This window comes from Hordeum vulgare, chromosome 7H (assembly GCF_904849725.1).
Source record: "Hordeum vulgare subsp. vulgare chromosome 7H, MorexV3_pseudomolecules_assembly, whole genome shotgun sequence".
Taxonomy (NCBI): Eukaryota; Viridiplantae; Streptophyta; class Magnoliopsida; order Poales; family Poaceae; genus Hordeum; species Hordeum vulgare.
Window position 1 is genome coordinate 94,508,696 of NC_058524.1, and position 27,305 is coordinate 94,536,000.

Here is a 27,305-nt window from a genome sequence, read left to right on the forward strand (position 1 = left end):
TGTGCTTCACTTAGATATTTCAGAGCACGGCGATGCGTGACTTGGTAGTTGGATTATGCTATGAAAGTAGTCCCAAAGGTGACAGGTACCCAAAGAGGATACAAAAACCTCCATCTTCATGTGCATTGAGTAGAAAGAGAAGTCTTGATTCCTCTCAATTAGTATTGAGATGTGGATTTGGTAATACTAAGAGTTATGTTAGTAGGGTGTTGTGAATCTAGAAATACTTGTGTTGAAGTTAGTGATTCCCGTAGCATGCACGTATGGTGAACCGCTATGTTAGGAAGTCAGAGCATAATTGATCTATAGATTGTCATCCTTTGTGTTGCGGTCGGGATCGCGCGATGGTTAACACCTACCAACCCTCCCCCTCGGAATATGCGTTTAGCACTTTGTTTCGATTACTAATAAAAACTTCCGCAACAAGTATGTGAGTTCTTCATGACTAATGTGAGTCCATGGTATAGATGCACTTTCACCTTCCACCCTTGCTAGCCTCTCTAGTGTCGCGTGTTAGAGCATATATCTCCATATGTGGTTTTGGTAATTAATGACAATTCCTATGGACTAATGGTTGCCTTAAGGTACATTTATAGGATTTGTCCATAGGCACTTCTTGAAGTCCATCTGTTGGGTTCAAGGAGTTTATATGATGACCAAGATGGTATTCAAGGTATTATCCAAAGAATGGTCATAGAGACACATGGTTGATCAAGATCTCAGACAAAGAGTAAATCAAGATGATCAACACACAAAGCGTACAAGATGTACCTAGAGGGATCAAGTGATCCCATGGTATGGTAAGCATTGTCCATTACGTGTTTGTGTACTAACCCATAGTCTTCGTGAGAGTTCTATGTGGGGGTTAGGTGTGTTTCCATGGGCTTGCGTCAAAGGGAAGATCTCATACAACCCATGAAGTATGACGTCAAGTTGTGATCGTCATAGAGACACATGGTTGATCAAGATCTCAGACAAAGAGTAAATCAAGATGATCAACACGCAAAGCGTACAAGATGTACCGAGAGGGATCAAGTGATCCCATGGTATGGTAAGCATTGTCCATTACGTGTTTGTGTACTAACCCATAGTCTTCGTGAGAGTTCTATGTGGGGGTTAGGTGTGTTTCCATGGGCTTGCGTCAAAGGGAAGATCTCATACAACCCATGAAGTATGACGTAAGTTTTTATCGTCAACAAGATTGCAATGTGCAAGTTCAAGTGGATCAGCATGAAGATATCATGCTTGAAGCTTGCCGTCCATTGTGGTGGCAATGGACTTGTGAAGATATGCTGAAGAGTGGCTCACCCACAGTGAGTATGGGGGAGCAATCAACTAGTCTTCATCAAGCCAACACAATCAACAAAGGTGGTCCATCTTGAGGAAGCCAAGATCATCATCATCTAGCTCAAGAGGACGAGGTGCAAGGTATAGGTTTGCCCTTGATAGGTTTTCTGTTTAGGATAGATTGCTATACTATCAAGGGGGGCTCTCAAGTGAGTAGCTTGATCGTATCGTTCGTTGAGAGCTCAAACCATTTGCATCCTTGCATCATACTTCTTGGTTCTTGTTTGGTGTTTCTCTTTGTGAGTTTTAGAGCTTATGGTCATCTTCGTGACAAGCTCGAGTTCATCGAAAACGGAGTCCATATGCATCTACTATGATGTTTTCGATGTTAGAGTTTTCGCCGGTTCTTTATTCATAGAGGACTCACATCTCTATATCGTTGGCATTTTCATACCTGAATCCAACAAGCTTGGGTTTGCTCAATTCGGAGCTCGTATGCGAAAGTTATGGCTGTTTCAGTGGCAAGCGGTAGTACCGCTGGACCTAGCGGTAGTACCGCTGGCTGGCGGTAGTACCGCCCCTGGTCAGCGGTAGTACCGCTCCAGGTGCTTAGTACCGCCTGCCTAGCGGTTGTTCGTGGACGGACCTTTTTGCGAAGACTTTCTTGGCGGTGGTAGTGCCTTTGCACTACCAGGGGCCCAGCGGTAGTACCGCTGCAACCAGTGGTAGTACCGCTAGTCGGCGGTAGTACCGCTAGTCGGCGGTAGTACCGCCCCCTGGTCAGCGGTAGTACCGCTGGAGTGCCAGCGGTAGTACCGCTGCAGCCAGTGGTAGTACCGCTGGGCTCGGGCAAAAAGTGGGGGTAACGGTCTGATTCCTTCCCCCCATTATATAAAGGGGGTCTTCTTCCCCCTTGGTCTTATCTATCCGTTGAGCTCTTGTTCTACCTCCATTGTTGACATTCTTAGAGCTTGCTTACTCTCAATTCCTCCAATGATTCTTGCTTGTTCTTGAGGGAAAAGAGAGAGGAGATCTAGATCCACATCTCCACCAATCACTTTCTCCTCTATGTGAGGGGAACCCCTTGGATCTTGATCTTGGAGTTCTTTGTGAGCTCCTTGTTCTTCCTCTCATATTTCTCCATAGCTTTCATTGTTGTGGAAGGATTTGAGTGTGAGGGACTTGACCACTTCGTGTGTTCTTGCCATTGCATTAGTTGCATCGGTTTGAGTTCTCCACGGTGATACGTGGAGGTGAGAAGTTGAGAAGCTTACTACCTTTGGTACTTAGTACCCTAGATATTGTTCTTCGTGGATGCTTTGGCGTCCTAGAAGCTTGGTGCTGTCTCGGAGCTCAATCATTGTGGTGTGAAGCTCCGGGAAGCGTCGGGGTCTCCAATTAGGTTGTGGAGATTGCCCCGAGCAATTTGTACGGGTACCGGTAACCGCCCCCAAGGGTTGCCACGTGTACGGGTTCGGTGACCGCCCCCAAGGTTTGCCATTTGTACGGGTTCGGTGACCGCCCTCAAGGGTCCCTTAGTGGAATCACGACATCTTGCATTCTGCGAGGGCGTGAGGAGATTACGGTGGCCTTAGTGGCATCTTGGGGAGCATTGTGCCTCCACACCGCTCTAACGGAGATTAGCATCCGCAAGGGTGTGAACTTCGGGATACATCATCGTCTCCCCGTGCCTCGGTTATCTCTTACCCGAATCCTTTACTTATGCACTTTACTTTGTGATAGACATATTGTTTATTGTAATATATCTTGCTATCACTTAGTTGTTTATCTTTCTTAGCATAAGTTGTTGGTGCACATAGGTGAGCCTAGTTGTTTGTAGGTTCTGTGCTTGACATATTAAACGTTAGTTTTATTCCGCATTTGTTCAAGCCTAAACCTTAATTATTTTAAAGCGCCTATTCACCCTCCCCCTCTAGGCGACATCCACGTCCTTCCACCGTGCAATTCTCACCGGTGCACAAACCCACCATATACCTTCCTCAAAACAGCCACCATACCTACCTACTATGGCATTTTCATAGCCATTCCAAGATATATTGCCATGCAACTCCCACCGTTCCGTCTCATGACTTGTGCCGTCACTCTCAGATTGCCTTTGCATGATCGTAAGATAGCTAGCGAGATGTTTTAACGTCATACGCCAAGCTAGATCATTGCACATCCCCGTACACTGCCGGAGGCATTTCCTATAGAGTCATTTCTAAGATTTGAGCTGTGAGTAAATAAAAGTGTGATGATCATCATTATTAGAGCATTGTCCCATGTGAGGAAATAAACAAATAAAAGAGGCCAAAGAGCCCAAGTAAAAAAAGGGAGAGAAAAAAGAGGCCTAAGAGCCCAAATAAAAAAAGAGAAAAAAAGAGAAGGGACAATGCTACTATATTTTTCCGCACTTGTGCTTCATAATAGCACCATGTTCTTCATGTTTGAGAGCCTCTCGTTTCGTCACTACCATATGCTAGTGGAATCTTCATTATATAACTTGGCTTGTATATTCCAATGATGGGCTTCCTCAAAATTGCCCTAGGTCTTCGTGAGCAAGCAAGTTGGATGCACACGCACTAGTTCTCCTTTTGAGCTTTTACATACTTATAGCTCTAGAGCATCCTTTGTATGGCAATCCCTACTCATTCACGTTGATATCTATTAATGGGCATCTCCATACCCCTTTGATATGCCGAGTCAATGTGACCATCTCCTCCTTTTTGTCTCACAACCACCAACACACTCTATTCCACCTATAGTGCAATATCCATGGCTCACGCTCATGTATTGCGTGATAGTTATAAAAAGTTTGAGAAAGTAAGAGTGCGAAAACAATTACTTGGCCAATACAGAGGTTGTGCATGATTGCTACATCAACAAAAGTCCTTCCCCGGTAGTGGTGCCAGAGATCCTTCTGTCGTCTCTTGAGCTTGCGTTGGTTTTTCCCTTGAAGAGGAAAGCGTGATGCAGCACAGGAGCAGTAAGTATTTCCCTCAGTTTGAGAACCAAGGTATCAATCCAGTAGGAGAATCTTGTCAAGTCCAGAGTACCTGCACAAACACAAAAGAGCTTGCACCCAACGCTGTAAAGGGGTTGTCAATCCCTTCAATATTGTTTGCAAAGTGAGATCCGAAGGTGAAAACTGCAACGAAGTAAAAAGTGTGAGGCTGAAAATATGGTGTGGACTAGACCCTTGGGCCATAGTGTTCACTAGAGGCTTCTCTCAAAATAGGAAGTATTACGGTGGGTGAACAAATTACTGTCGAGCAATTGATAGAAGCGCGCAAAGTCATGACGATATATAAGGTAATGATCATACATATACGCATCACGTCCGAGACAAGTAGACCGATACTTTCCTCATCTACTACTATTACTCCACACATCGACCGCTATCCAGCATGCATCTAGTGTATTGAGTTCATTACGAATAGAGTAACGCCTTAAGCAAGATGACATGATGTAGACGGATAATCTCAAACCAATGATGAAAACCCCAGCTTTTTACCCTTGATGGAAACAACAAGATACGTGCCTCGCTACCCCTTCTATCACTGGGTGAGGTCACCGCACGGTATGAACCCAAAACCAAGCACTTCTCCCATTGCAAGAATCATATATCTAGTTGGCCAGACAAAACCCACAACTCGAAGAGAATTACAAGGATATGAAATCATGCATAAGAGAGATCAGGAGAAACTCAAATAAGATTCATAGATAATCTGATCATAAATCCACAATTCATCGGATCTCGACAAACACACCGCAAAAGAAGATTACATCGGATAGATCTCCATGAAGATCATGGAGAACTTTGTATTGAAGATCCAAGAGAGAGAAGAAGCCATCTAGTTACTAGCTATGGACCCGTAGGTGTATGGTGAAATACTCACGCATCATCGGAGAGGTCACGATGTTGATGAAGAAGTCCTCTGTATCCGAATCCCCCCTCCGACAGGGCACCAGAACGTGCCCAGATGGGATCTTGAAGAGACAGAATCTTGCGGCGGCGGAAAAGTACTTTCGATGATCTCCTGATTTTTATGGAATTTTTGGGGATATATTGGCGCAAAACCTAGGTGAAATGAGGTCCAGGGGGCCCACAAGCCTGAGGGCCGCGGCCTCCCCCCTGGCCGCAGGGTGGGGGCTTGTGGGGCCCCTGGGGACCCCCTGCCTTGGCTCTCAAGTCTCTTGATCTTCTTCCGTTACGGTAAAAATCTTTTCGGGGATTTTACTCCGTTTGGACTCAGTTTCAAAATCTCCTCTGAAAGGGGTCAAAAACATGGGAAAATAGGGACTGGCACTTGGCACTAAGTTAATAAGTTAGTCCCAGAAAATATATAAAATGCATGCAAAACATCCAAAGTTTGACAAGATAATAGCATGAAACCATCAAAAATTATAGATACGTTGGAGACGTATCAAGCATCCCCAAGCTTAACTCGTGCTCGTCCTCGAGTAGGAAAGTGATAAAGAAGGACTTTTTTATGTGGAATGCTACCTAGCATAGTTGTCCTTTGCAACTTCTTTCACGTGACATGAATGTTCAGATCCGTAAGATTCAAAACAATAGTTTGCTATTGACATGAAAACGATAATACTTCAAGCAAACTAGCAAGGTAATCATGAACTTTCAAAATAACAAGGCCAAAGAAAGTTATCCCTACAAAATCATATAGTCTGGCTATGCTCCATCATCCTCACACAACTAATGTAAATCATGCACAACCCTGGTATTGGCCAAGTAATTGTTTCTGCACTCTTACTTTCTCAAACTTTTTATAACTATCACGCAATACATGAGCGTGAGCCATGGATATAACACTATAGGTGGAATAGAGTGTGGTGGTGGTGGTGAGACAAAAAGGAGGAGATGGTCACATTGACTCAGCGTATCAAAAGGCTATGGAGATGCCCATTAATAGATATCAATGTGAATGAGTAGGGATTGCCATACAAGAGATGCACTAGAGCTATAAGTATGTGAAAGCTCAAAAGGAAAACTAGTGGGTGTGCATCCAACTTGCTTTCTCACGAAGACCTAGGGCAATTTTGAGGAAGCCCATCATTGGAATATACAAGCCAAGTTATATAATGAAGATTCCCACTACCATATGGTAGTGACAAAGCAAGAAGCTCTCAATCATGAAGAACATGGTACTATTATGAAGCACAAGTGTGGACAAAGATAGTAGCATTGCCCCTTCTCTCTCTTTCTCTTTTTTTCATTTGGGCACTTAGGCCTCCTTTTTTTATCTTTTTTTGGGCTCTTTGCCCTCTTTTTTTATTTCCTCACATGGGACAATGCTCTAATAATAATGATCATCACACTTTTATTTACTCACAGCTCAAAGCTCAAAATGATGACGACTCTATAGGAAATGCCTACGGCAGTGTACCGGGATGTGCAACGATCTAGCATGGCGTATGACGTTGAAACATCTCGCTAGCTATCTTACGATCATGCAATGGAAATATGAGAGTGACGGCACAAGTCATGAGACGGAACGGTGGGAGTTGCATGGCAATATATCTCGGAATGGCTATGAAAATGCCATAGTAGGTAGGTATGGTGGCTGTTTTGAGGAAGGCATATGGTGGGTTTGTGCACCGGCGAGAATTGCGCGGCACTAGAGGGGCTAGCAACGGTGGAAGGTGAAAGTGCATCTATACCATGGACTCAGATTAGTCATGAAGAACTCACATACTTGTTGCGGAAGTTCTTATTAGTAATCAAAACAAATTGCTAAACGCATACTCCTAGGGGGAGGGTTGGTAGGTGTTAACCATCACGCGATCCCGACCTCAACAGAAAGGATGACAATCAATAGATCAATTATGCTCTGACTTCCTAACATAGCGGTTCACCATACGTGCATGCTACGGGAATCACTAACTTCAACACAAGTATTTCTAGATTCACAACACCCTACTAACATAGCTCTTAATATTACCAAATCCACATCTCAAAACTAATTGAGAGGAATCAAGACTTCTCTTTCTACTCAATGCACATGAAGATGGAGGTTTTTGCATCCTCCTTGAGTACCTATCACATTTGGGACTACTTTCATAGCATAAGCCAACTACCAAGTCACGCACCGCCGTGCTCTAAAAGATATAAGTGAAGCACATAGAGCAAAAGTATCTAGCTCAAAAGATATAAGTGAAGCACTATGAGCATTCTAGCAAAAATCACGATGAGTGCATGTCTCTCTCTCTCAAAAAGGTGTGCAGCAAGGATGATTGTGACACAACAAAAAGAAAAGGCTCCTATGATACAAGACGCTCCAAGCAAAACACATATCATGTGGTGAATAAAAATATAGCTCCAAGTAATGTTACCGATGGATTGAAGACAAAAGAGGGGATGACTTCCCGGGGCATCCCCAAGCTTAGGCTTTTGGGTGTTCTTGAATTTGGCTTGGGATGCCTTGGGAATCCCCAATCTTGAGATCTTTCCACTCCTTATCTCTTTGTCCATGAGAACATCAGCCAAAACTTGAAAACTTCACAACACAAAACTTAAACAGAAACTCGTGATAACATTAGCACAAGAAAACAAACTACCACTTCTTTTGGTACTGTAGCAAACTTGAATTCTATCTATATTGGTGTTGGGCTACTGTATTCTCACTTTTCCATGGCTAGTACCCCCGATACAAACCATAGTTTCATCAAAACAAGCAACCAACTCAACAAAAACAGAATCTGTCAAAAACAGACCTGTCTGTAGCAATCTGTATACTTCGTATACTTCTTGTACCTCGCAAAATCTGAAAAATTACGACGGCCTGGACAAAAGGCATATCAACAAGAAGCAAGAATAATCAACTCAAAAGCTCTTTCTGAATAAAAATGAAAAATCATCTTGTGAGCGAAAAGTTTCTGTCTTTTTCGAGAAGGAGCAAACAACCATTACCAAGACTAGTCATAAAGGTTTTGCTTGGCTCAAACACAAAAAGAAACACAAAAAACACAATCACAACAGAATTGTGATGGTGTGGACACAACAAAACAGAAAGAAAAAGATAAATTCATTGGGTTGCCTCCCAACAAGCGCTATTGTTTAACGCCCTTAGCTAGGCATAAAAGCGATAGAATCACGTATCGTCGTCTTTGGTGCTCAAACCATAAGTGGCCCTCGTCATGGATTCATAAGGCAATCTTATTTTCTTTCTTGGAAAGTGTTCCATGCCCTTCCTTAAAGGAAAATGAAATCTAATATTCCCTTCCTTCATATTAATGATAGCACCGATAGTCCTTACGAAAGGTCTACCAAGATTAATAGGTCATATAGGATTGCAATCAATGTCTAGCACAATGAAATCCACGGGTACATAGTTCCTATTTGCAATAATAAGAACATCATTGATCCTTCCCATGGGTTTCTTGACAGTAGAATCAACAAGATGCAAATTAAGAGAACACTCTTCAATCTCATTAAAACCCAGAACATCACATAAAGACTTTGGAATCGCAGAAACACTAGCACCCAAATCACACAAAGCATTGCATTCATAGTTTTTCATTTTTATTTTGATGGTAGGTTCCCACTCATCATGAAGCTTTCTAGGGATACAGACTTCCAATTCAAGTTTCTCTTCAAGAGTTTTTATCATAGCTTCGACGATATGATCGGTAAAGGCCTTGTTTTGGTTATAAGCGTGTGGAGAGTTTAACATGGATTGCATCAAAGAACTGCATTCAATCAAGAAGCAACTATCATAATTGAATTCCTTGAAATCCCCGGTAGTAATTTCAATACTACTCAAAGTTTTAGCATCTTCTACTCCACTTTCAATGCTTTTAGCATCAAGATAGATGGACTTTGAATCATTGGGGCACTTTTCAACCAAAGTGGATTCATATCCAGCCCAATAATCATTAGGTTTGACACATGAAAACAAAGATTCAATGGGAGTCACACCAAGCACTTTAAGATCTTCGCGATTCTCATCACGAGAACACGCCTTTTTAAGCCATTCATGTTTAGCAAGAAATTTGGGTGGTTCTTTCTTGGCTATCAATCATGGAAACACGCAAAGGTTTCAAAGTTTCATCCATGTTGATCTTGGGAGGAGCACATCTAACTTTCAAAGCATCAACATCAGTAAACATTCTATGAACGCTCTTAGCCAAATCGTCAATTTTGAGTAGTTTTTCCTCTATGGACGCATTGAAAATCTTTTGAGAGTTGATGAACTCTTTGATATTACTATCTAGATCAGAGGGTAATCTATTGTAATTTCCATGAGTATTGTTGTAGGAGTTGCCAAAGTTATTAGAGGAGTTACTAGGAAAAAGCCTAGGAACATAGTTTCCTCTAAAAGCATTATGGTTGCCAAAGTTATTCCTACCAACAAAATTAATGTCCAAGCTGGTGTTGCTACTCTCAATCAAAGAAGACAAGGGAATATCATTAGGATCCAAAGGAGCACTTCTACTAGCAACCAAATTCATTAACTCGTCCATCTTAGGACTCAACGAGTTAATTTCTTCTATAGCGTGTACCTTCTTACTAGTAGGTGACCTTTCAGTGTGCCACTGAGAGTAGTTCGTCATGATATTATCTAGGAGTTTTGTGGCCTCCCCTAACGTGATTTCCATGAACGTTCCACCTGAGGCAGAGTCCAAGATATTTCTAGAAGCAAAATTCAAGCCAGCGTAAAAGATTTGTATAATCATCCAAAGACTCAAACCATGAGCGGGACAATTTCTAATCATTCATTTCATTCTCTCCCAAGATTGTGCAACATGTTCATGATCAAGTTGCTTGAAATTCATGATATCATTACGGAGAGATATAATCTTAGCCGGCAGAAAAATACTTGGATATATAAGCATCTTTGCACTTATCCCAAGAATCGATACTATTTTTGGGCAAGTTTTTGCGCGATCTCGCAACGAGAAAGGAAAAAGCTTCAATTTAATCACATCATTATCCACATCTTTCTTCTTTTGCATATCGCAAAGCTTAATGAAGGTATTGAGATGGGATGCAACATCTTCACTAGGAAGGCCGGTGAATTGCTCTTTCATAACAAGATTCTGTAAAGCGGCATTGATTTCGTATGACTCCGCACTAGTGGCGGGAGCAATCAGCGTACTAATAAAATCATTATTATTAGTATTCAAAAAGTCACAAAGTTTGGTGTTTTTATTCATGGTGACTCCGGCAAGCAAGCAAGCACACAAGCGAACAAAGAGCAATCGAGAAAAAGGCGAACGAAAAAGGCAAACGAAAAAGGCAAATTGGTGAAGTGGGGGAGAGGAAAACGAGAGGCAACTGGCAAACAAAGTAAATGCAAGAGATGAGTTTGCGACACTTACTTGGATGAGTTCTTGACTTGATCCTCCCCGACAACAGCGCCAGAAATCCTTCTGCTACGTCAACAAAAGTCCTTCCCCGACAGTGGTGCCAGAGATCCTTCTGTCGTTTCTTCAGCTTGCGTTGGTTTTTCCCTTGAAGAGGAAAGGGTGATGCAGCACAGGAGCAGTAAGTATTTACCTCAGTTTGAGAACCAAGGTATCAAACCAGTAGGAGAATCTCATCAAGTCCAGAGTACCTGCAAATACACAAAAGAGCTTGCACCCAACTCTGTAAAGGGGTTGTCAATCCCTTCAAGATTGTTTGCAAAGTGAGATCTGAAGGCAGAAAGTGCAACAAAGTAAAAAAGTGTGAGGCTGAAAATATGGTGTGGAGTAGACCCTAGGGGCCATAGTGTTCACTAGAGGCTTCTCTCAAAATAGCAAGTATTAAGGTGGGTGAACAAATTACTGTCGAGCAATTGCTAAAACCGCGCAAAGTCATGACAATATCTAAGGCAATGATCATACATATAGGCATCACATCCAAGACAAGTGGACCGATACTTTCTGCATCTACTACTATTACTCCACACATCGACTGCTATCTAGCTTGCATCTAGTGTATTGAGTTCATGGCGAACAGAGTAACGCCTTAAGCAAGATGACATGATGTAGAGGGATAATCTCAAACCAATGATGAAAACCCCATCTTTTTACCCTTGATGGCTACAACACGATACGCGCCTCGCTACCCCTTCTGTCACTGTGCAAGGTCACCGCACGGTATGAACCCAAAACCATGCACTTCTCCCATTGCAAGAATCATAGATCTAGTTGGCCAGACAAAACCCACAAATCGAACAGGATTACAAGGATATGAAATCATGCATAAGAGAGATCAGGAGAAACTCAAATAAGATTCATAGATAATCTGATCATAAATCCACAATTCATCGGATCTCGACAAACACACCGCAAAAGAAGATTACATCGGATAGATCTCCATGAAGATCATGGAGAACTTTGTATTGAAGATCCAAGAGAGAGAAGAAGCCATCTAGTTACTAGCTATGGTCCCGTAGGTCTATGGTGAACTACTCACGCATCATCGAAGAGGTCATCGTTTTGATGAAGAATCCCTCCGTATCAGAATCCCCCCTCCGGCAGGGCACCAGAACGTGCCCAGATGGGATCTTGCGGAGACTGAAGCTTGCGGCGGCGGAAAAGTACTTTGGATGATCTCCTGATTTTTTTGTGGAATTTTTGGGGATATATAGGCGCAAAACCTTGGGCAAAGGAGGTCCAGGGGCCCCACAAGCCTGAGGGTCGCGGCCTCCCCCTGGCCGCGGGGTGGGGGCTTGTGGGGCCCCTGGGGACCCCCTGCCTTGGCTCTCAATTCTCCTGATCTTCTTCCGTTACGGAAAAAAATCTTTTCGGGGATTTTATTCCGTTTGGACTTCGTTTCAAAATCTCCTCTCAAAGGTATTAAAAACATGCAAAAAACAGGAACCGACACTTGGCACTGAGTTAATAAGTTAGTCCCCAAAAATATATAAAAGGCATGCAAAACATCCAAAGTTTGACAAGATAATAGCATGAAACCATAAAAAATTATAGATACGTTGGAGACGTATCAATGATTTACATTAGTTGTGTGAGGATGATAGAGCATAGCCAGACTATATGATTTTGTAGGGATAACTTTCTTTGGCCTTGTTATTTTGAAAGTTCATGATTACCTTGCTAGTTTGCTTGAAGTATTATTGTTTTCATGTCAATAGCAAACTATTGTTTTGAATCTTACGAATCTGAACATTCATGTCAAATGAAAGAAGTTGCAAAGGACAACTATGCTAGGTAGCATTCCACATCAAAAATTCATTCTTTATCACTTCCCTACTCGAGGACGAGCAGGAGTTAAGCTTGGGGATGCTTGATACGTCTCCAACGTATCTATAATTTTTTATGGTTTCATGCTATTATGTTGTCAAACTTTGGTTGTTTTGTATGCCTTTTATATATTTTTTTGGGACTAACTTATTAACTCAGTGCCAAGTGCCAGTTCATGTTTTGTCCATGTTTTTGACCCCTTTCTTAGGAGGATTTTAAACGGAGTCCAAATGGAACGAAACTGCCAAAAAGTTTTTTTCCAAAACAGAAAAAGATCGCGAAGCCTGAGAATCAGGGCAGGAGGTCACCAAGGACCCCACAAGCCCCCTAGCTGCGGCCAGGGGGGCCACGCCTACCAGGCTTGTGGGCTCCCTCGGCCTCCTCTGCCCTAGGTCTTTCGCCTATAAATTCCCTAAAATCCCAAAAAAATCAGGAGATCATCGAAAGTAGTTTTCCGTCGCCGCAAACTTTTGTCTCCGCAAGATCCCATCTCGGGCACGTTCTGGTGCCCTGTCGGAGGGGGTATTCGGATACGGAGGGCTTCTTCATCAACACCATGACCTCTCCGATGATGCGTGAGTAGTTCACCATAGACCTACGGGTCCATAGCTAGTAGCTAGATAGCTTCTTCTCTCTCTTGGATCTTCAATACAAAGTTCTCCATGATCTTCATGGAGATCTATCCGATGTAATCTTCTTTTGCGGTTCGTTTGTCGAGATCCAATGAATTGTGGATTTATGATCAGATTATCTATGAATCTTATTGAGTTTCTTCTGATCTCTCTTATGAATGATTTCATATCCTTGTAATTCTCTTCGAGTTGTGGGTTTTGTTTGGCCAACTAGATCTATGATTCTTGCAATGGGAGAAGTTCTTGGTTTTGGGTTCATACCGTGTGGTGACCTCACCCAGTGACAGAAGGGGTAGCGAGGCACGCATCATGTTGTTGTCATCAAGGGTAAAAAGATGGGGTTTTCATCATTGGTTTGAGATTATCCCTCTACATCATGTCATTTTGCTTAAGGCGTTACTCTGTTCGTCATGAACTCAATACACTAGATGCATGCTGGATAGCGGTCGATGTGTGGAGTAATAGTAGTAGATCCAAAAAGTATCGGTCTACTTGTCTCGGACGTGATGCCTATATGTATGATCATTGCCTTAGATATCGTCATGACTTTGCGCGGTTCTGTCAATTGCTCGACAGTAATTTGTTCACCCACCGTAATATTTGCTATTTTGAGAGAAGCCTCTAGTGAACACTATGGCCCCCGGGTCTACTCCACATCATATTTTCAGCCTTACACTTTTACTTCGTTGCACTTTCCACCTTCAGATCTCACTTTGCAATCAATGTTGAAGGGATTGACAACCCCTTTATAGCGTTGGGTGCAAGCTCTTTTGTGTTTGCGCAGGTACTCTGGACTTGACGAGATTCTCCTAGTGGATTGATACCTTGGTTCTCAAACGAAGGGAAATACTTACTGCTCCTATGCTGCATCACCCTTTTCTCTTCAAGGGAAAAACCAACGCAAGCAAGTCTCCATCAACGTGTCAATTTCTGGCGCTGTTGTTTGAGAAGTAGCACTAACTCATATTTCTCCCCCTTTGTCATCAAGTGACGAAAAGGGACAAAACTGAGGAGTAACGCCCTTGAGAATATCACTTTGTTGGTGGAGGAGGAGCATTGGGTCGTTCGTTGCTGTTGTGTCATCACGATCTTCAGCTTCATGAGATGTGAGCGTTGCAGAAAATGAGTTGGCCACCAATTGAGGAACTGGAATTTTCTTGAGGTTCTTCTTGGGCGGCTAGGACCAGTCAAAGTCTGGCTGGAACTCCATTTCAGTGAGTTCCTTAGAGGTCTTGAGGTGAGACCGAGTGGCCCATGTGCGGTCGAAGAACTCATGAAGATAATAGTGATGTTTCCTGAGAGCATTGTGAGTCGCATTGAAATCTTTCACAATAGCACCAAACTGACGCTTTAACTATTTGTGGTTGCGATCAACCTTCAGATGAAGACTTAGCAAGAGCTCACGGTCAGTCATCACACGCGGTGCAGATTCACGAGGGGCTTTACCTCTGGCAGTTGAGTCCTGAGAAGTAGTGTTGTCATTGGTGGAGTAAGATGCAGCTTTGCGAAATTGGCCATCAAGGGGCCGAGATCCTTCATCAATCACATATTTTCCTTTGCCTTCAATCATCTCGAATGATTTCTTGACGACTTCAAGTGGAGGCAAGTAGATGAGGTGATTCTGAGAATCTGCCTTGTAAGGAACAGTAGATCTCGCCCTGATGAATTTCATAATCCACAGTGCACAAAGCTTCAGATCAAATGGCGACAAAGCATTGTTGGCCAAAGTCCTCATGAAGAAATCGTGAAGATTTATTGGAATCCCATGGACGATATTGAATAGAAAATTCTTCATGATTCCCACAACTTCTTCATCGTTAGAGTTATGGCCTTTGATGGGACAGAGGGTTTTGGTCAAAATGCGGTAAACTTTCCGGGGCACATAAAGCAATTCCTTCACGAGGAATATGGTTCTTGGTGGCTTTTCAGGAGCCAAAGGCTTCCTCACCACTTGCATCTGATGATTTGGTAGTTCAGTTTCGTCACAGATGCATCTGGCTCCTTCTGAGGGAATTGAAACAGGGACTGCATGCAGTAATTCCGTGGTAGTGGCTTTGTAATGAGTGTTTTGAGTCATCCAGTCCAGAACCCAAGTGTTGACATTTGAGACATCTCCTCAGATGTGCAATGTAGAATAGAATTGAAGAATGATTTCTACATTCTAGTCACAGATGTCCATGCAGAATGGCACTAGTCCAGCATCATGAAGAACACGAAGAACTGGAGTAAAGCAAGGAATATTCTCCATATCTGCATGAGGAATTTGCCGATGCGGAAAAACCTTGTCCTTGTTGAAGAGTACAACGTCATAGTAGTTCATGTGAGCGAGTGTCCAGAATCTGTTGTGCCTTATCCTTGGCGAGTCATAAGGTTTTGCGCCGATGAAATAGTGATGTTCATCAAAGAATTTCACCTTGTCAAACTTTGGCCTTTTGGTTCCAATGTAAGGCTGAAGAGTCTTCGGTTGAAGATTTGGCTTGAACCGGCCCACAAGTCTTTGAAGATCTCCAGTTTGAGGAATTTCAGCCACTACCACTGCCGACTGAGGATTATCAACATGAGGTTCAGAGGTAGTGTCTTCATTCTCATGAACAAGTTCTTCAACTGCACTTTTCTTAGTTTGAGGAATATGCTATGCAGATTCATCAATTTCAGGTGCAGCAGTTTCCTTAGTAGCTGTTTGATTGGCAGGGTCTTGAGCTAATGCAACTAACTCGGTCTCCGGGATGGACTTCATCGGAGTGCTCTTTTCATCAGACCCTATATGAATTTCAGTGAATGCAGGGGACTGGGGAACTTGAGGAATAGGAGTGGTCAGTGGTGAGTTGGGATGAGTCTCTTCCCAGTAGTCGTCATTGATCACTCGTGTTGTGCTGCCAATATCCACGTCTTCATCTTTTTCTTCATCTCCCACATTTGTGTTCTCGTGGGGCTGAGGAGATGAGGCTTGAGGAATAAGGATTTGGATCTGCTTCAATTTCTTCATCAATTAGTGTGGAAGCAGCAGATCAATTGTCTTCCATTTCTTCATCTCCTTCTTGGATGACATGCTCAACACCAAATGGCACCATCACATAGGGGGGTACTGTGTTGATAGGGGTGGCATCAACTGGAGCAGTTGCGGAATTTGTCAAAGTCCTCAAGTGTTTTTCTTCTGAGGACTCTGAACTCGTTGAAGCCTTTCTCTTCTTTGCTTCCTTTTCAGAAGCCTTTGTTTTCTTCACTTCTGATGCAGAAGGAAGCTTCACTTTCTACACTTGTGAAGATTTTGGAGTTGGACCTGTTTCTTCAGACACGGCTGATGCAGTCATCCTGGTAGTAACAGGTTCTTTAGACGCAACCATTTTCTTCAGCTACCGTGGCAGGTTCGTCAGTTGGAGGAGTTTCATCATCAGAGTTGTCAGGCAGTTAAACTATGTAGCTAGCCTGAGGAATTTGAGGTTGCATTTTGGCTGCAACCTTCTTGTTGTGCTTAGTGATGACTTTGTTTGCTATGTTGACGAATCTGACTTTTGCGCCCTTCCAGTCCGCATGAAAGTGATTGTATTCTTCACTAAGGTTTTTGATCTCACTTTGAGCGGTGAGGAGCTCATCTACCTGAGTTTGAGCCTTTCTGGCTTGCTTGGTTTTTTGAACCTTCCAATTTTCCTCATTGATGAAGGCCATTAGCATGTGACTTGGTCTAGGTGGAAGCTTCAAGTCGTCAATAGGTGTTTGAGGATTTTCATACCATAGGTCTATGAAGTCTAGTATCACCTTTGAGTCCATCATGAGGGGAATGGTGGTGCCTTTGGCCTGTGCGACCTGTTCTTGCTTATTTCTGATGGTAGCGGCAAGTTCTTCATCATCAGCTTCTTCATCTTCCTCAGATCCAGAAGGAACATTGAGGACTTTGCTAGGGCTGTGCCTTTTTCCTCGCCTAGCGGTAATTTTCTTCTTCACATTAGCACTTCAAAAAGTATGTGCAGAGCCTGAAGCAGAAGTCCTTGAGGGAATCAAAGTCAGCTTCAGTTGTGGTGAGGACTATGTGACAGCAGGTGAGGACTTTGCTGTCACCTTAGAAGCTGACTGAGGATTTTGCTATGAGGTATTTGCTGGTGGGGACTTTGGCTTGACAACAGGCTTCTTCAAAATAGTTTGCTTTGGAGCACTTTTAGTCCCAGAAGCCTCAGCAGCAGAGGAGGAGGTAGCAGCAGCTGCAGTAGCAGATTCTCATTGAATATCTTTATGGCTTCATGGGCAACTTTCTCTACTTTGGCCTGTTGCTTTGCATATTCTTCAAGATAGTCCTCAATAGTTGCAAGACTTGTTTGATCACCAACTTGTTGATTTCCCAGAGGAGTCCTTTTGCAAGGAGGCTTCATGGCGAATTTCTTCATATATTTAGGAGTCACATACCTGTACTCCCTCCATTCTTTGGCACATCTCCTCTCACTTTTCTGCAAGCGCATTTTGCGCTTTTCTTTTGTTTCTTTTCCATAAATTTCTTCATGAGGGGTGGAGTATTGTTCATAGATGTCATTAGGAATCTCAAAGGCAGTGTTGGTATTGGCCTTCTTTGCGGTTGTCGTGTCCAGAACGGGTCAGCCTGGTGAGCTTGTTTGCAAGCCAAAAAGAAGGGAAGAAAAGCGGTTGTCGTGTCAAGGACGGATGAGCCTAGAAAGAAATGCGGCTGCCGTGTCCAGCACGGGTCAGCCTGAAAGAAGTACGGCTGCCATGTCCAGCACGGGTCAACCTGGGGTTAGTTGCAGCCCGCGGGGCGTCTTCTTCGATCGTTCCCCAAGCCAGATGCATGGGGCTTCCACTTGGGTGTGGGCATAGTCGCGGTTCGACAGTCATTCCGCCAGCGCAGAGCATAGGGACTTCCACTTGGGCATGGGCGGGAGCCCTCCTTTGAGGCCACGATGCGGCTCGTCATGGGCTTCCACATGGGAGGCTTCATGCGTATACAGCCCACTCATTCTTACATGAGAGTGTCGCGGGTAGAACTTCCGGAGGTGCTGAATGTTCCAGGTGTTCGGCACCGGGCTCCCACCCTCCGTCTCCAGGCGCGTGGTGCCACGCCTGAAGACATGGGCGATCCTAAAGGGCCCCTCCCACATGGGAGAGAGCTTGTGAAGGCCCTCCCTGGAGAGGACCCGCCTCGGGATAAGGTCCCCGACCTCAAGGGTATGAGGGCGGATGTGGCGGCTGGGGTAGTGTCGCAAGACCTACTGGTATCTCGCAGCACGAAGGGCGGCCCGATGGCGAGCCTCCTCGAGGAGCAGAGGTCGTCTTCCCGCGAGTTGGCTTGATGTGCCTCATCAAACGCCAACACCCGCGGGGAACCATACTTGAGCTTTGGGGAGGACCGCCTCAGCCCTGTAGACGAGGAAGAAGGGGGTCTCGCCGATGGGCTTAGTCGCGGTGGTGCGGATGGACCACAACATAAAATGTAGCTCATTGAACCAGCCCTTCCTAGAGGCCTCAAGCTTCCTCTTGAATCTCCTGGTCTTGAGGCCCTTGAGGACCTCGGCGTTGGCGCGGTCGGCCTAGCCGTTGCTGCGCGGGTATGCCACGGAGGCGTAGCATATGTGTGTACCAAGGTTAGTGCAATATGAATTAAAGAGACCACTTGTGAAATAGGACCCGTTGTCAGTGATGATGCGATTGGGGACACCAAATTGACATACGAGGCCCGTGATAAACCTGTCGGCCGAGCCGCGCGGGGATGGTGTGGACGGCTTCGACCTCTGTCCACTTGGTGAATTTGACGACGAAGACGTAGAGGTAGCGGTATCCACCGGTCACGCGGGGCAAGGGGCCTAGTATGTCCAGCCCCATACAACGAAGGGCCAAGAGAGCGGAATTCTCTGTAGCCCCTGCGCGGGCTGATGGATCTGCTTGGCGTGGAACTCGCACGCCCCGCAAGACCGGACCAGCTCGGTGATGTCCCAAAGCATCGTGCGAGAGTAGAGCCGGTGCAGAACACCTTACCAATGAGGGTGCGCAACAAGGAGTGGTGCCCACAATCCCCTCCGTGGATGTCGGCGAGCAGCTCATGCCCTTGCTGCTCTAAGATGCACTACAACGAGACGTGGTTGGGCTTCCTGCAGTACAGCTCCCCATCCCGCAGGCAGTAAGCGGTGGTCTGCCGCATGATGCGCTCTTCTCCCTCGTCTTCCGTGAGGAGGTCACCACGAAGTAGGTAGGCTTTGAACTTGGTGGTCCAATCGCCTTCCTGGGGCTCTAGCGCCAGCAGCAACCGATCTCCCAAGGGTGGGCTGCAGTCCGGCGCGCCTGTTAGTGATGCGAGTGGCAGCCCCTCAGGCAGCGGCGCGGTGCTGGTGACGGGCGACGCGGCCGACGGCTTGATGAGCCTTTCTTCAAGGACGACGGGCCGCTAGGGCTCCCGGTGGGACGCTCGTTTGGCGATGTCGTCGACCTCCTCATTGGCGCCATGCGGAATGTGTCGCAATTCTAAACCAAGGAACTATTTCTCGAGCTTACGTACCTCCTCTAGATAAACCACCATATGCTCTTACTTGGGTTTGTACTTCTTGTTGGAAAAGTTGATGAGGAGCTGGGAGTCGCCCTTCACAACGAGACACTTAATGCTAAGAGCCAAGGCAACCTTGAGACCGACGATCAGGCCTTCGTATTCCGCAATGTTATTGGAGACCTTCATGTCTTGCCCGAAGCACAAATGGACTACATAGCAAAATTTGTCTCCTTTTGGTGAAGTGAGCACCACGCCAGCCCCGCGCACTGCATGAAGAAAGCATCCTCGAAGCATATGACCCAGCTGTAGGGTGCTTCGTCTCCCGGCAAGGAGGATTCACCTTCGCGAGGCTCCTCTTCTCTCGGGTCCCTCTACATGAAGTCTGCCAGGGCCGCACCCTTGATGACCCTGGTGGTGCAGAATTCTAGCTCGAAGGCTTGTAACTCGATGTTTGCTACAGCGCCAGAAATCCTCGGCTGCCTCTTGAGCTTGCGTTGGTATTCCCTTGAAGAGGAAAGGGTGATGCAGCACAAGAGCAGTAAGTATTTCCCTCAGTTTAAGAACCAAGGTATCAATCCAGAAGGAGAATCAAGCCAAGTGTCCAGAGTACCTGCGCAAACACAAACGAGCTTGCACCCAACGCTATAAAGGGGTTGTCAATCCCTTCAAGATTGATTGCAAAGCGAGATGTGAAGGCGGAAAGTGCAACGAAGTAAAAGTGTAAGGCTGAAAATATGAAGTGAAGTAGACCCGGGGGTCATAGTGTTCACTAGAGGCTTCTCTCAAAATAGCAAACATTACAGTGGGTGAACAAATTACTGTCGAGCAATTGATAGAACCGTGCAAAGTCATGACGATATCTAAGGCAATGATCATACATATAGGCATCACGTCCGAGACAAGTAGACCGATACTTTCTACTCTACTACTATTACTCTCCACATCGACCGCTCTCCAGCATGCATCTAGTGTATTGAGTTCATGACGAACAGAGTAACGCTCAAGCAAGATGACATGATGTAGAGGGATAAACTCAAACCAATGATGTAAACTCCATCTTTTTACCCTTGATGGCAGCAACATGATGCATGCCTCGCTACCCCTTCTGTCATTGGGTGAGGTAACCGCACGGTATGAACCCAAAACCAAGCACTTCTCCCATTGCAAGAATCATAGATCAAGTTGGCCAAACAAAACGCACAACTCGAAGAGAATTACAAGGATATGAAATCATGCACATAAGAGATCAGAAGAAACTCAAATAAGATTCATAGATAATCTGATCATAAATCCACAATTCACTGGATCTTGACAAACACGCCGCAAAAGAAGATTACATCGGATAGATCTCCATGAAGATCATGGAGAACTTTGTATTGAAGATCCAAGAGAGAGAAGAAGCCATCTAGCTACTAGCTATGGACCCGTAGGTCTATGGTGAACTACTCACGCATCATCAGAGAGGTCATGGTGTTGATGAAGAAGCCCTCCGTATCCGAATCCCCCCTCCCACAGGGCACCAGAACGTGCCCCAGATGGGATCTTGCGGAGACAGAAGCTTGCGGCAGCGGAAAAGTATTTTCGTGGATCTCCTGGGAAGTTTTGGATTTTTCTTGAATTTATAGCCGAAGAGGTAGGGCACACGAGCCACAGGGGCCCACAAGCCTACTAGGCGCGCCCCCTGGACGCGCCTAGGGGGCTTGTGGCGTCCCCTGGTGGCTTCTGCCTTGGTTCTCACGTCCCGTGCGTATCTTCTGTTCCGGAAAAATCTTTTCGGAAGTTTTATTCCGTTTGGACACCGTTTAAAATCCTCCTCTGAAAAGGGTGAAAAACACAGAAAAAACAGGAAATGGCACTTGGCACTGAGTTAATAAGTTAGTCCCAAAAAAGATATAAAAGGCATACAAAACATCCAAAGTTTGACAAGCTAATAGCATGGAACCATCTAAATTATAGATACGTTGGAGACGTATCAAGCATCCCCAAGCTTAACTCCTGCTCGTCCTCGAGGAGGGAAGTGATAAAGACTGAATTTTTGATGTGGAATGCTACCTATCATAGTTGTCCTTTGTAACTTCTTTCATGTGACATGAATATTTAGATCCGTAAGATTAGAAACAATAGTTTGCTATTGATATGAAAACAATAATACTTCGAGCAAACTAGCAAGGTAATCATGTACTTTCGAAATAACAAGGCCAAAGAAAGTTATCCCTACAAAATCATATAGTCTGGTTATGCTCCATCATCCCCACATAATTAATTTAAATCATGCACAACCCCGGTATTGGCCAAGTAATTGTTTTCACACTCTTACTTTCTCAAACTTTTTCAACTCTCACGCAATACATGAGCGTGAGCCATGGATATAGCACTATGGTGGAATAGAGTGTGGTGGAGATTGTGAGAGAAAAAGCAGGAGATGGTCACATCGACTTGGCATATCAAAGGGCTATGGAGATGTCCATTAATAGATATCAATGTGAATGAGTAGGGATTGCCATACAAAGGATGCACTAGAGCTATAAGTATGTGAAAGCTCAAAAGGGGAACTAGTGGGTGTGCATCCAACTTGCTTGCTCACGAAGACCTAGGGCAATTTCGAGGAAGCCCGTCATTGGAATATAAAAGCCAAGTTATATAATGAAAACTCCCACTAGCATATGGTGGTGACAAAATGAGAGGCTCTCAATCATGAAGAACATGGTGCTATTATGAAGCACAAGTGTGGAAAGAGATAGTAGCATTGTCCCTTCTCTCTTTTTCTCTTTTTTTTGTTTGGGCTCTTTGACCTCTTTCCATATCTCCTTTTTTGTGGGCAACTTTGGCCTCTTTTTTTTATTTCCTCACATGGGACAATGCTCTAATAATGATGATCATCACACTTTTATTTACTCACAGCTCAGAGCTTACAACGATGATGACTCTATTGGAAATGCCTCCGGTAGTGTACCGGGATGTGCAATGATCTAGCTTGGCGTATGACGTCGAAACATCTCGCTAGCTATCTTACGATCATGCAATGGCAATATGATAGTGACGGCACAAGTCAGGAGACGGAACGGTGGGAGTTGCATGGCAATATATCTCGGAATGGCTATGAAAATGCCGTAGTAGGTAGGTTTGGTGGCTGTTTTGAGGAAGGCATATGGTAGGTTTGCAAACTGGCGAAAATTGCGCGACACTAGAGAGGCTAGCAATGGTGGAAGGTGAAAGTGCATCTATACCATGAACTCACATTAGTCATGAAGAACTCAAATACTTGCTGCGAAAGTTTTTATTAGTAATTGAAACAAAGTGCTAAACGCATACTCCTATTGGAAGGGTTGGTAGGTGTTAACCATCGCGCGATCCCGACCGCAACACAAAGGATGACAATCAATAGATCAATTATGCTCCGACTTCCTAACATAGTGGTTCACCATACGTGCATGTTACGGGAATCACTAACTTCAACACAAGTATTTCTAGATTCACAACACCCTACTAACATAACTCTTAATATTACCAAATCCATGTTTCAAAACTAATTGAGAGGAATCAAACTTCTCTTTCTAATCAATGCACATGAAGATGGAAGTTTATTGTATCCTCTTTGGGTACCTATCACCTTTGGGACAACTTTCATAGCACAAGCCAACTACCAAGTTACGCACCGTCGCGCTCTAAAAGATCTAAGTGAAGCACATAGAGCAAAATTGCCTAGCTCAAAAGATATAAGTGAAGCACAAAGAGTATTCTAGAAAATTCACGATGAGCGCGTGTCTCTCTCAAAAGGTGTGCAGCAAGGATGATTGTGGCACAAAAAAATAAAAGACTCCTACGATACAAGACGCTCCAAGCAAAACACATATCATGTGGTGAATAAAAATATAGCTCCAAGTAATGTTACCGATGGATTGAAGACGAAAGAGGGGATGCCTTCCCGGGGCATCCCCAAGCTTAGGCTTTTTTGTGTCCTTGAATTTGGCTTGGGATGCCTTGGGCATCCCCAAGCTTGAGCTCTTTCCACTCTTTATCCCTTTGTCCATGAGAACATCACCCAAAACTTGAAAACTTCACAACACAAAACTTAAACAGAAACTCGTGATATCATTAGCACAAGAAAACAAATTACCACCTCTTTAGGTACTATAGCAATCTTGATTTCTATTTATATTGGTGTTAGGTTACTGTATTATCATTTTTTTTCATGGCTAGTACCCCCCGATACTATCCATAGTTGCATCAAAACAAGCAACGAACACAACAAAAACAGAATTTGTCAAAAACAGACCAGTCTGTAGCAATCTGTATACTTAGTATACTTCTGGTACCTCAAAAATTCTGAAAAATTACGACAGCCTGGACAAAAGGCCTATTAACCAGCAGCAAAAAGAATCAACTCAAAAGCTATTTCTTAATAAAAATGGAAAATAATTTCGTGAGCGAAAAGTTTTTGTCTTTTTCCAGCAAGATCAAACAACCATCACCAAACTAATCATAAAGGTTTTGCTTGGCTCAAACACAAAAAGAAACACAAAAAACACAATCATAACAGAATTATGATGGTGTGGACGCAACCAAACAGAAAGAAAAATATAAATTCATTGGGTTGCCTCCCAACAAGCGCTATTGTTTAACGCCCTTAGCTAGGCATAAGGTGATGGAATCTCGTATCGTCGTTTGTGGTACTCAAACCATAAGTAGGGTGATCACTCATCATCTTAAGGTCTTCATCTCTCTTACTAGATGGTTCACCACAATTTTTAGGAACAAAAACAGACTTGGTGGCCTTATTGTGGGCAAAATTTGGAGTGTTCTGCAGAGCGGCAAAAGCGGAACCCAAGTTGGTTATAACATCCTCTAGTTTGCCAATCCTAGCGGAATCATGACCTAGTTTTTCGTTAACTGTGGGTTCCTTCTCCTTTAAATTTTTCAAAGCCATTCCCACCTTGGATCTGTACTAAGTGATTTGATTGTGGATCTTTTTATCCAAATTCTCAATGAGTTCGATCATAGCAACTTTATTTTCAATGATATCCAGCCTACGCATCACATGTTCCAGAGTTAAGGTAGTTCCATTAACGGTATGGCTACCCAAGGTGAGCCCACCAAATTTATTAAAGCTCCATAAGAATCAACGGTATGGCTACCCAAGAAATTTCCGCCTACCATGGTGTCAAGAATATACCTATTCCAAGGGGAAATACCCACATAAAAGCTGCGAAGCAGGACGGTAGTATATTGCTTACGAGTAGATCTACTCTGAGCAGTGCAAATCCTATACCAAGCACCCTTTAAATTTTCTTCCTCATTTTGTTTGAAATTGAGAACTTCATTCTCGGGAGTATCGTTCGAAGCGGTGGGTCTAGCCATGAGGACAGGTAGACTATCCCACACAAGCGAACAGAAAGCAAGCGAGAGAAAAGGGCGAACAAAAAAGGCAAATATTTTTGTAAATTTTTGTTTTTCGGAAGTGGGGGAGAGGAAAACGAGAGGCAAAAAAGTAAATGCAAGAGATGAGTTTGCGACAATTACTTGGATGATCTTCACCTAGAACTTGATCCTCCCCGGCAACGGCGCCAGAAATCCTTCTGCTACGGAGCCAGAAATCCCCAGCTGCCTCTTGAGCTTTCGTTGGTTTTCCCTTGAAGAGGAAAGGGTGATGCAGCACAAGAGCAGTAAGTATTTCCCTCAGTTTGAGAACCAAGGTATCAATCCAGTAGGAGAATCAAGCCAAGTGTCCATAGTACATGCGCAAACACAAACGAGCTTGCACCCAACGCTATAAAGGGGTTGTCAATCCCTTCAAGATTGATTGCAAAGTGAGATCTAAAGGCGGAAAGTGCAACAAAGTAAAAGTGTAAGGCTGAAAATATGAAGTGAAGTAGACCCAGGGGCTATAGTGTTCACTAGAGGCTTCTCTCAAATTAGCAAATATTACGGTGGGTGAACAAATTACTGTCGAGCAATTGATAGAACCGCGCAAAGTCATAACGATATCTAAGGCGATGATCATACATATAGGCATCACGTCCGAGACAAGTAGACCGATACTTTTTTGCATCTACTACTATTACTCCACACATCGACCGCTATCCAACATGCATCTAGTGTATTGAGTTCATGACGAACAGAGTAACGCCTTAAGCAAGATGACATGATGTAGAGGGATAAACTCAAACCAATGATGTAAACTTCATCTTTTTACCCTTGATGGCAACAACACGATGTGTGCCTCGCTACCCCTTCTGTCACTGGGTGAGGTCACCGCACGGTATGAACCCAAAACCAAGCACTTCTCCCACTGCAAGAATCATAGATCAAGTTGGCCATACAAAACCCACAACTCGAAGAGAATTACAAGGATATGAAATCATGCATATAAGATATCAGAAGAAACTCAAATAAGATTCGTAGATAATCTGATCATAAATCCACAATTCATCGGATGTCGACAAACACACCACAAAATAAGATTACATCGGATAGATCTCCATGAAGATCATGGAGAACTTTGTATTGAAGATCCAAGAGAGAGAAGAAGCCATCTAGCTACTAGCTATGGACCCAAAGGTCTGTGGTGAACTACTCACGCATCATCGGAGAGGCAATGGTGTTGATGAAGAAGCCCTCCGTGTCTGAATCCCCCCCTCCGGTAGGGCACCAGAACGTGCCCCAGATGGGATCTTGCGGTGGCAGAAGCTTGCGGCAACGGAAAACTATTTTCGTGGCTCCCCTCTGTGGTTTCAGATTTTTCGGGGATTTATAGGCGAAAGAAGTAGGGCAAAGGAGCCAAGTGGGGCCCACAAGCCTGCTAGGCGCGACCCCCCAGGCCGCGGCTAGGGGGCTTGTGGCCTCCCCTGGTGCCCTTTGCCTTGGTTCTCAAGCTCCCTGCGTATCTTCTATTCCGGAAAAAAAATCTTTTCGGAGGTTTTATTCCGTTTGGACTCCGTTTAATATTCTCCACTGAAAAAGGTCAAAAACACGGAAAAAACAGGAACTTGCACTTGGCACTGAGTTAATAGGTTAGTCCCAAAAAAGATATAATAATGCATACAAAGCTTTCAAAGTTGACAAGATAATAACATGAAACCATCAAAAATTATAGATACGTTGGAGACGTATCAGCTGCCTCATGCATGCATACAAGGCCCGTGCGATTGTGTGCGTAGTTGACGAGGGTGAGGCAGTGTCTCTCGACAACCTTCCCGAGGCAGCCTCGGTGAGAAAGAAACTGCAGTTCAATCAGGACCGGACCGAGAAGAAGAATGTGCCCCGTTTGACGGCACTAACTCAAGCCCCACCTTCACAATCAGCGCCGACCTCCCGCTGGAGCAAGAAAGTGAACTCGTCGCCTTCCTCGGGGCAAATGCAGACGTATTCGCATGGAAGGCAACCGATTTAACCGGGGACTCGAGGGATGTGATCGAGCATCACCTGGCAGTGTGCCCCAACGCGCGTCCCGTCAAGCAGAAAGCACGGTGCCAAGCACCGGATAAATAGCACTTCATCGTTCAGGAAGTACATAAGCTGCAAGAGGCCGGGGTCATCCGCGAGGTGTACCGCCCGGCATGGCTTGCCAACCTTGTCATCGTCCCCAAGAAGGGCGGTAAGGAGCGGATGTGCGTCGACTTCACCAACCTCAACAAGGCCTGCCCACTGGATCCCTTCCTGCTCCGTGCATCGACCAGATCGTGGACTCTACCGCCTGC